We start from the raw sequence: 8,839 nt of genomic DNA, 5'->3' as shown, positions 1-8,839 counted from the left end.
TAAATACAGCATAGCGAGTATCAATAAATTCACAGTTGTTAATAACATTAGAAAGCCAAGTTTCTGTAAAAACAATTACATCATAGTTTTCATTTAGAATACTTAGATATACATCATTAAGCTTAGTATTAATACCTCTTACATTTTGATAGTATAAATTCAATTCATTATGTGATTCATTATAATCCATGACTCAACTCACCATGATTACATAATATTTTGTATATCTGTTTCAGTTTTTATTACAAAAACTTGCCTGTCATTTGGGGTCTTTCTTAAACGAATAGAACCAGAATTATCAATCCAAAGATAGGCATAGTTTTTTTCTCTTTGTAATTTCCTAGCTTGGCCGAAAATAGTTTTTCTATATGGAGTAAGGCTATGATTAATATATATTGGCTGATTATTCGTAAACCCCAGATGATTTGTATTTAAATTTCTTTTTACCTTGCGTTTTTCAATCATTTTATCCTTATCCACTCTTCTTACAAACTTTACAATTATACCCGGAGAATTATGATTGCTAGAATTCTTAAGCCTATGACATACGTCTATCATTTCCTCTTTAATTTCCAAATCAAGAGCCCTACCAACATCCATAACAGTTTGATAAACATGCCCATATGAGCTTTTTGCTCAAGTGTAGCACCCTGTCTAATCCAAGATTTTTGTAAAAATGCCCTCGGGAAGTTCCTGTACAAATGATGAGCCCCCTCAGATTGATTTGTCCACACTTACAAAAGGCACTTCTGTCAGATTGTTGTCCATAAGCTTGTTAAAAATATGCCCCTCTTGATATTTTTTTTGGATACACTTAAAACTAAGCCAAGATACACACACACACACACACACCTACACACCCACACACATCACACACACACACACACACACACACACACACACACACAAAGCACATTGTTGAACCCAACTGATATTTTTTATTAAGTATAGAGTTTTGATTTGAACCCCAAGAAATTTTATATAAATACCAAAGCCAAAAATATTCACACACATACACACACACACACACTAAATATACAAAACACACTGCTGAACCCAACTGATATTTTTTTATTAAGCATAGAATTTTGATTTGAACCCCAAGAAATTTTATATAATAAACATAACAAAATTCTAATATTTATTTTTGTTTAACAGGAACAACAAGTTCTGAGCACATAAGCAGTTTCTGAGGAATACAAGGCAGCAGCAGCAACAAGCAAATAACTTATAGAAGGCAGTGTGTATCCTATCTAATTGCATGGATAATCTTGACACAGGATTTTTTGAGAGAAGATGTATTTCAAAATACATAAAATCTAAGTCACTTGTTGATGATTTAAAGCTTAGATTCTTTGGCCTGTCCGAGTATGACCTGTTTGCTGTGCAGAATGAAACTGAAATGCAGTGGGTGCTTGCCAGTGACAGGCCATTCCAATGCCTGTATGTCAATTTTATCAGTGAGTTTGAAAAATTTATGTACAGCAGGTTCAGGAGAATTGTTGGATTGTTTGTTAATTTTTATACAGACAGGTGCTATTATGATTTAAGGTTGAAATTGCTTGACAATTATTGGTTCAACAATTGCTATGAGCATTGTTTAGAGTATAGGATGTGCATGATTGCATCTCAGAGTTCAAATTGAAGACATTATAAATCCCTGCCCATCATCAGTGCTGAAGAAATATCAGCCAGGCTCGGGTCTGTGTGCAGTAAGAGGCAAGATATTTGTTTGAAATCTGTTTTGAAGCCTGTACCTAATCACAGCACAGCTCTGTCAGAGATAGGGACAATGAGTAATATCTGTAATTAATAATTCAGTAATCATTTCTAACAAGTTTAATTTTCAATAGGCTCTTCTCATCAGTGTAACACATTTCCTGTCTTATGCAGTTCTAAATCCCTGCATAGCAGTGCTGTAGCCAGGCTCGGGTCTGTATGTAGGAAGAGGCATAGTTGAAATCTGCTTGGGTTTAATTTTTTGAAGCCTGTACCTCATCACAGCATAGCTCTGTCAGAGGATAGGGACATTGAGTATAAAATCTGTAATCAATAAGTCAGTAATCAATTCTAACAAGTTTAATTTTTAATAGGATCTTCTCATCAGTGTAACAAATTTTCTGTCCTGTTTTACATGCAGTTCCAAATCCCTGCCCCATCAGTGCTGTAGAAATATGAGCCAGGCTCGGGTCTGTATGTAGGAAGAGGCAAGACATTTGTTTGAAATCTGCTTGGGTATAATTTTCTGAAGCCTGTACCTAATCACAGCACAGCTCTGTCAGAGATAGGGACATTGAGTATAAAATCTGTAATCAATATTGTTAGTAATCAATTCTAACAAGTTTAATTCTCTTCTCATCAGTGTAACAAATTTCCTGTCTTGTTTCACATGCAAATCCCTGCTCATCAGTGCTGCAGCCAGGCTTGGGTCTGTATGCAGGAAGAGGCAAGATATTTGTTTGAAATCTGCTTGGGTATAATTTTCTGAAGCCTGTGCCCATCACAGCATAGCTCTGTCAGAGATAGGGACATTGAGTAATAATTAATAATTATTCTTGTCAGTAATCAATTCTAAGAAGTTTAATTTTTAATAGGTTCTTCTCATCAGTGTAACAAATTTCCTGTCTCATGCAGTTCCAAATCCCTACCCATCATCAGTGCTGTAGAAATATCAGCCAGGCTCGGGTCTGTATGCAGGAAGAGGCTAGACATTTGTTTGAAATCTGCTTGGGTATAATTTTCTGAAGCCTGTACCTAATCACAGCACAGCTCTGTCAGAGTGTAACAAATTTCCTGTCTTGTTTCACATGCAGTTCCAAATCCCTGCCCAGCAGTGCTGCAGCCAGGCTCGGGTCTGTATGCAGGAACAGGCATAATATTTGTGAAATCTGCTTGGGTATAATTTTCTGAAGCCTGTACCCATCACAGCACAGCTCTGTCAGAGATAGGGACATTGAGTAATATTTGTAATCAATAATTAATAATTATTCTTGTCAGTAATCAATTCTAACAAGTTTAATTTTTAATAGGCTCTTCTCCTGTCTTGTTTCACATGCAGTTCCAAATCCCTGCCCATCAGTGCTGTAGAAATATATTCCAGGCTCGGGTCTGTGTGTAAGAACAGGCAAGATATCTGCTTGGGCATAATTTCTTGAAGCCTGTACCCATCACAGCATAGCTCTGTCAGAGATAGGGACATTGAGTATGTATTATTACTGCACCTGCCCCATCTAACATGTTGCTGTGTTTCTTCAATACATTAGCCATAATCAATAAAATATTCAGAACAAACCTCTATAAGATATGACAACCTGCAACAATCTGGATGTATGAGATGTTTTATTTTCTGTATTTTTCAGGCTCTCTTGTTACAATCTTGTTTCTCTCTCCAACATTGCCATCACTATAATTCCACATTTTCTATGCTAACAACTTCAAACCTGAAAACATATCTGTAATCAATAATTAATAATTATTCTTGTCAGTAATCAATTCTAATATTTAATTTTTAATAGGTTCTTCTCATCAGTGTCCTGTCTTGTTTCACATGCAGTTCCAAATCCCTGCCCAGCAGTGCTGCAGCCAGGCTCTGGGTCTGTGTGCAGGAAGTTTGTAGTTGAAATCTGCTTGGGTATAATTTTTTGAAGCCTGTACCTCATCACAGCATAGCTCTGTCAGAGATAAGGACATTGAGTATAAAATTATTACTGCACTATATTTTAAAACCTGCCCCATCTAACATTGCTGTGTTTCTTCATAATCAATAAAATATTCAGAACAAACCTCTATAAGATATGACAACCTGCAACAATCTGGATGTATGAGATGTTTTATTTTCTGTATTTTTCAGGCTCTCTTGTTACAATCTTGTTTCTCTCTTCAACATTGCCATCACTATAATAATATCTGCCACATGTTCTATGTTAACAACTTCATAATCGATGCAAAAAAAATAAGCCTGAAAACATATCTGTAATCTAATCAATTCTAACATTCGTGTCATTCTATAGAATGAAGGGATCTGAACCAGTTAATTGATGGGGTGATGTAAACTACTCATCATTCATCCTCTTGATGAGACCACTCGTCATTGACATGACGAGTTATTGCTTGGCATGCGAAAGGTACAAATAACACAAAGGAATTAAACTACTGAAAAGACAATGGCAACTCGTTGGATTTTGTGAACCGTTGAACCTGTATCATGGCTGGGTGTAGGATAATTACCTGTCTAACTGAAGTCTCTGAGCTGAATCGAAAATAGCGAAGTCCTCTGTGAGCTTCTCTCTAAGTGTTGACCAAAGCGTGCTTCCACTATCGACCTCCTGTCTTGCTGACCTCCTCTCTCTACCAACTCAATTCCCAAAGTCCAGTCCCTTCCCAGCTTGTCTCACCTCTATATTCCCTGGCCATCGAGCTCTTCCTCGATGCCGAATCGCCGAATCGTGTTTATTATAATTGCTACCATGCAAACCGCTGACACCAAACCCAGAAGTGTTACCTGTTTCCTGAAAGCTCAGGAGGTTTGCATGGCACAACACAACGCATTGTAAACATGCCTAAGAGGCTTGAGACAGCTGAGAAAAACAAGTGAATGCCCTGGTCAACATGAAGCGTTCAGAGAGACTTAATAAAATAAACATACAATCTTAGGGATTGTTACGTTCGCGCCTCCTAGGAAAAATTTTCTCCTTTGAAAATTTAAAAGTCAAATCGCAAAGCTTGACATGACTCAGGTTCGCCAATTCCATATATTTTCTTAAAAAACCCAAATATACAAAATAAATCCACCATAACATAACTTTCTCTTATTTACAGCATCCTGAAGGAAATAAAATTTTTATTCCCTAAACTTTATAATGAATAATACCCTTAATACTAACAAATTCGTATGTTTATACGATGTAAAAAACAATAATATATACTATTATAAGACTAGAAATCACAAAAGTTCATGTCGTTAAGCGAGAAAACTCTTAATGTATCACATGTGCGTGTACGTAATGTGTATTATGTATAATTGCTCATCAACCAGCTCCTAGTCAAGAGTCTGTGATGCCTCGCCACGCGGTAACGACTCTGTGTCTCCCGCGAGGCCAACGGCTGGAGCGTCTTGCAAGATTGAACGGAATTCACAATGTTTACTTATATTGCCCCTCGATATGGACTCTTCAAATAAATAGAAAAACCTTAAAAAGGTGCACAAGTAAGTACACGTAAGTAAGCATGTAAAACATTGTCACTTCTCACTGTTTTGTCCGTGTGAAAACCTGATCATATCAAAGTGCGTATGTTTTACGAACTACGAAGCACTGCACTCCTAACATCGCCGAATATATAAACTTGCATGGCTGTGTTGCACATTCCAATGTATTATTATACAATATTTAATGCATATAGTGAGTTACACTGAAAACTGTCGCTGGTAAAAACTTAATTATAGCGTTCAATTTTCTTTTCTACGTTTAAACTGTACACTGTATACACATCTATGGCGTGGTGAATACCTTTGTAGGACTGCACACAAAATTAATAGTCTTCCAAGTGACAAAACTATGTGCTTGAATTTAAATATCAAATAAATGTTCTGCGAACAAATGTGTCGCTTTCAATATTCCATGTTGGTGAGAAGAGTAAAAAAAAATAACAATAATACCTGCATGCGACAAACATATGCATAAAATATTGTCACTAAAGCATGCTTTCTAAAATGCTCGAAAGTGCTGGAATTATGTTTTTTATTGCTTGCATGTCCGTTTATTATTCAAAGTGCAAAATTTCATCTTAAAAAAAATTATGCACTAATTGCACTGGTCAATTGACACCACTGGTGCTTGTCGCTTCCTTGTAGTATGATGTAAACTTGCATGCATATAAAACTAGTTCTTATGCATGACACAAAACTGAAAATGTATATAAGGACTATGGAAAAGTACTGTTTCCCATAATGCATGTTAAATGACCAAATAGATACACATGATAGGAGCTCGCATGTGTATGTGTAGAAACACTGTAGCACAATTCTGTAATTATTGTTTGTGACCAGAACTGCTGTTTGTAGAAAGTACGTTTGCTATACTTCTTCTTCTTCTCTGGATTGCTTGTCGTCTTGACTGCATGGGGCAATGTAAAAAATTGTGGTAAATTACCCGTAGAACTTGGGAGATAGGGAAAAATTGTTGTTCAAACTGCAAACAGTGTGGAGGGAAATTTTATCTAGCTCCATCACTAGGTGTTGTTGATAATGTATAGTCCGCTATACTGGGAAATGTATGGTTGACTACATCCTTCCTGTAAAAGGTAGTCTCCGTGTAGTAATTAGAAATGTCTGCATGTCCCCCTCAAATTGGTGGTGACGATTCTCTCCTTGAAGTAGTACTTAAAAATGTCTGCATGTCTCCCTCGTAGAATAGTAATAAGTCTTTCTGCCTGGTAATAGTAGACTGCCTGCGGATGTCCGTCATGAAAAATGCCCCTGGATGGTGTAGGCATTGCTTGTCCATGGTGCTCCGTATAGACAGGTTAGGTTAAAAGGAAAAATTATGACAAAGAAAGGAAATTGCAATAGGATGGGGATATATAATTCAAGTATGCATGTACACAAAACCAACTTATTTCCACTGCCTTTTCTTTACAATTAAATTAAATTGTCTCATCAAAATAAAATAAATTAAATAAATAAATAAAATAATTGCCATAACTCTTTGAAAATAAATAAGGAAAATTTAAATAAAATATCCAACCGTAATTAAAATATTAATGTCCATGATTAATGTGTTGCCTTAACCTATTAATTATTACTGCGCTGCTCTGAATTAATCTGTTTCGCAAGCTGATGATGCTTATAAAAATAATATCCTAGGGTTGCGGTTAATAACACATTCCAAATAACAAAAACTAATATAGACATGGGCAAAGGGTTTAAAACTAATTCTTTAAATGAAATGTTCTTACTAATTGATTGATTAAGTTGTTTTAAAGCAAGTTCAAGCGAAGTCCATTGGGGAATAGTGAAATCAGATAAATTCTTGGGAATATTAAGTAGTAACTCAATTTCCTGCATTTTGACTTGTTCGAAAGCTAAAATTCTTGTATGTAAAATTTGTTGATCCACAATAATTTGCGAAAAATCCTGATAATTAAAAAATAAAGATTCCCCTGCGTTAAGCTGAATTGATCTGTGCGTATTCAAATTATTATTCAAATTCTGAATCACAATAAATTGACCTGAACCTGATATTAAAATACCATTGCGTGTTCTAATAAACTGAAATAATTTATTGTCAGTAATAGATTTCACTTCAAAATTACAAAATGTAAAATTAATAAACAAAGATAAGTGTTGCAAGCATGTTCTAAATGCTACTTCTGAGTTTCGTTGAAACTCCAGGTGGTAACAAAATATAGCATTAGGGAATTAAAAAGGTGAAATTCAAATTTTAAACACAATAAAATTAATGAAAAACTTTCTCAATTTCAAATTTCCTTTAAACAAAAGAAATGTATCCACTCAAAACTTCTTGAGTCCGCCGTATACCTCAAATCACTTGGTCGTGTAAACAGACCCGCCGCGGAAAAAATATACTTGACCCATATAAGAATAGTGTGTCAATTCCTTAGGTATGTTTAAACAAAATAGATAGAGAATAGTTATGCAATATATTAAAATATAAATACAAATTAATAGTATTACCTACTGTACTAACATTAACATGAAGTTAATCAGTAAGAAGTAATGAATTTATTGCTGCATTGTCGAATAAGGTGCAAATTGGGTAAGTGAGCTAAATTTCCTAATAATAATTATTAATAATAATAATAAATTCTCAAGTTATAACATTTGTGGTAAACCACTCTGTTTAAATTTGGACAGGCTAACGATGCCATGGCGACTTTTGCTGCACATGCCTGTGCTAATCACCGAGGCTTAGCCTGGGCATGTTGCTGACAAATTTTGATTACTCTAAGTGCATAAAGTGCTAAAATTGCCCTTTTGTAAAATTTCCCTGATATTTTTATCAAAATTTCGTTTGACTTTATCCTGATTTAAACCAAATATACGTAGATTTCCCAAAAACTTACTTACTATAAATATCTCTTATGAAAAACGGGAAAATTTTGCAAGAAAAACGCAAAAAAAAATCGTCTTGTTGTTCCTTTGAAAATTATAGGTTGTGATTAGTCGGAAGTGCATAAATGCGACGTTTTATGGCAAAAGTTATTTATGTAACAAAAATTATCCCTAACATAGTTTACATGAAGTTCTATCGTAAAAATCAAATTCTGATGGCTATATGCGTAACTAAACTGATCCCCTAAAATTTTAATGGATGAACGCCACTGATGCGAAAAAATATGCAAAGCCTATGGTAAGTGTTTTCTGACTTCCAGCGTGTTCAAAGTACTCGGGAGAGCTTCAGTGCGGAGAAAGGAATTTGCTGAAACCAGACAATCTAAATTGTGCAAAGTTGCATTAGTGGTCGCTGGACGCAACTAAAAATTTCTCTATGGCGACAACGAGAGCTCTGGCAAGTTCGCTGCCGTGATCGGCGACTTCGGGTACGTTCGGGTTCCGTTCGGGATAGCGAACGAAAAATCGTTGCTTTGGGCAACAAGCAAAGGTGCGGAGGAAGAAAATGCAACGCCATGATTCGCTGATCACCAGCATGACGCGTTAAAGTTTACAAAACTTTAACTTACTACGAACAAAGTCTAGTAAGCGCTGCGGGAGTTCGAAATAAAGTCAAGGTCTTTAAAATGACGTAATAAATGGGATGGAAAGAGAGAAAACTTCGTTGTGCTTGCGACGGCGTGTTTACTAGAACACTTCCGCGCTCGT

The sequence above is a fragment of the Lepisma saccharinum genome, chromosome 15 (genome assembly GCF_977018435.1).
Source record: "Lepisma saccharinum chromosome 15, izLepSacc3.1, whole genome shotgun sequence".
Taxonomy (NCBI): domain Eukaryota; kingdom Metazoa; phylum Arthropoda; class Insecta; order Zygentoma; family Lepismatidae; genus Lepisma; species Lepisma saccharinum.
Note: the sequence above shows the minus strand (reverse complement) of the source record.